Here is a 3067-nt window from a genome sequence, read left to right as displayed (position 1 = left end):
ACAGTGGCTTCCCTAAAAACTTTGGGGGGAATTCCCTAGAATCACTTCCTGGTGCCTAATATACTGTTTGGGCATAAATGCCTGACTGCACTAGAGTGGGGGCTATGCCAAGCATCAAATGCATATTATACATACCATGGATTGGCAGAGTCGGGTACCGTAGTATATGTGAAGGGTCCATTGTTATCGTTGATGATGATGTTTTACTTTATGCGGTCTTCACGATACAAATGTTAATGATGCAGAAGTCATGCATTTGATTACCGAGTCTCTTTTCCACATATTTATATATCATAACCCGTTGAGGATGAGTCCAGAGTATACTTGGGCAGGGGTCTTTGGGAAACACGTGTTGTAGCAAAATCAGCCCGTCGTTGATAAGCTAAAGGCAGACTTTTTTTTTCGGAGGGGGGGGGGGGGGGGCAGCTAGCATTCTGCAGACTTGTGGAATAGCCACAAATGCACCAGGACAGGTTTTTTACAAGAGGAGGAGAAAGCAAGAATTCCAAACTGCTTACAGCTAAACACTGTGTAAAACATGTTGTCAACGTGGAGTGGGAAGACCAAGGTTATGAAGCAAATTGGTAGCTGAAGGGGAATGAAGCAGTGGTTTGTAATTGTAGCAGTTAAGTACGGCTGGACATCAGTGAAAGCTTGAGCAAAAGAATGCATGTTTTCAGGGGTTTTTGGCAAACTGAATACTTATAAATCACAAGCAAAATACTCTGATTGCTACTTTAATATTGGAATAGTGCTTATCAGCACTGATTTAAAAGTAAAATTCCTGCATATGTAATTTTATCAAACCCCTAGCAAACAGTATGCAAGGGGATGACATTGCTCCTATAAAAATACATTTTATTACACAAAGTGGTCTTTAGAACACTAGTAAGGCTCCCTTAAACATAACTTTATGCCTCTCTCCAGATGACTTTAATTTTCATTTCATATTCTGTCAAAGCTTATCTTTAGTCACGCTTAGCTTGTAGTTGCAATCATACCTCGGTATGACCACGAGTGAGTCATAACATGAAATCAGCGCCAACTTTAATGGCATAAAAATGTGACTTTGGTTCAAGATCGATTCCATGAAAGCCAGAGAGCAGACAGAAAAATCAAATATACAGAATCACTGATAACTGCCTGTCGCAAACGAGAGAGATAACAGAAAATCTTGACAAAGAAAATGAAATGAAAGTCATATTGCATCATCGACATAAAATTCCTAAACTCACGTAAATCATAAGCATGCAACAGTGCAGTGATAAGCTTATATTCGTCCATTCCTGAGAAAAAAAAAATTCACCAGCTACCACCGAGAAGACCCACCTCCTGTGAGCCTTTCAGCCCCAATCTTCACTGTGGCTTTTTAATACAACATCAACACCACGTCTTGCAGTATCTTCAGCAAACTCCTCATAGTTTCTTCTGTTTGTAGTGTTGCTGCCTTGTCACAACATAGTGAGATTCAGTGTAAAGGGGGATTTCAAATAATAGCAATGACAGAGAAACTGCATCAAACAACTGCTAAATTCCCAGCAATGGCTACTCTTTTCAGTATTAGCAAGGTAACTGTATAGTGGTACAAATTTATGTCCTTTTTTCTTGTTTCTTATACATTGTCAAGGACAGTTAACGACTGTGAATAAGAGGTCATGATAATGCTGGCATACTCTTGGTATAAAGCAGCCAGAAATATTATACCTCTGTAGTAGAATATTACTTTTTCTGTGATACACATAATCTGCAATTAAATATGCCAATTACCAAACATTCCTCAATTTGGGTTGCTGTAATATCTTAAATATATTTCTATGAAAGTTCTGTTTTTCTTTCCTTTCAAAAGTGAAGGATGTCTGTCCTTTGTTTCTGTCAAAACAAAGCCAAAGCAAAGCCGTTGTTATGCAGTTCACATTTTAGGTCAATCCTAAATTTGAAGGGATAAATCCAGTATGTTAAATCAGACTACATCATCAACACTACAGGAGTCTCACATCCAGAGCAAACACCACTGAAAATTCAAACTATGGGTGGTGTCTCAACAGGGGATCAATCTAAATTTCCTGGAACTAGAGAAGAAAAAACTACAATATTTGATTTATTTCAGTGACAAAATAGAAAAAGCAAAAATAAAACCAGCCTCATTCAATAGACTCTGCAAGATAGAAAAGTCAGCATTTACTTCCTACACTGAGTTTGCAAAAACTTACTAGTTTCCATCAATATATTTAACCACCACACAATCTTCTGACAGAGAAATGCATGCAACCAGAGGAAACACACTTTTACTGAAATAGGTGCAATTCTTTACAGAGTATGGGGAGGGGGGGGGGGAGTAGATATGTTCCTTCCCACCTTCATGGACCAATACATGATCTTTTTACAGCAGAACTGGGCCATACAGTGTATCTGCTCAGTTTTCTGATTTGTTTGTTTTTTCTTATGTTTTGGTTTATGTCTTACTAACAAAAAAACATATATAAGAGAGAGGTAAATGAATCCTTCATCGATTATCAATGGTTTTCTCGACACAAATCCCTTGCTATTCATCACTGGTTTAGCTCTACAGTGCAAAGCACCAATTGTTTTGCCTGTGCAACATGAACTGAGAGTACAGAGACATCAAACGTGACAGAGATGTGCTGTCTATTTGACTCAAATCCTGTGAAACTAAACAGAATGCTGCAAAAAAAAAGATCACATTTCTTTCCAAAAAACAAAAACAAAACAACAAGAGTGTTTTAAACTCAAACAACAGCACAACACGATAGAGCTCAAGATGAGTGTAGTAATACATCCATGATAATTGCAGTGTGATATTGTATAACTGTTACTAGAATCTTCATCATCAGTGGAATGTTCAAATGTGGTATTTCTCGGTATTAAGTCTTCAGCTCATAAACTTGCGACAAAACAGTACGAAAGTCTGGATGTGCGTATCATAAGTGAAATGGAGAAAGAGAAAGAGATAAAGAAGAGAGAGAAAGTAACAGACAGACAGACAAAATATAAGAAAGACATTGTACATGGTGTCAAACTACACAAATACAGATCTCCAACCTTTAGT

Source organism: Diadema setosum, chromosome 2 (assembly GCF_964275005.1).
Source record: "Diadema setosum chromosome 2, eeDiaSeto1, whole genome shotgun sequence".
NCBI lineage: Eukaryota > Metazoa > Echinodermata > Echinoidea > Diadematoida > Diadematidae > Diadema > Diadema setosum.
Note: the sequence above shows the minus strand (reverse complement) of the source record.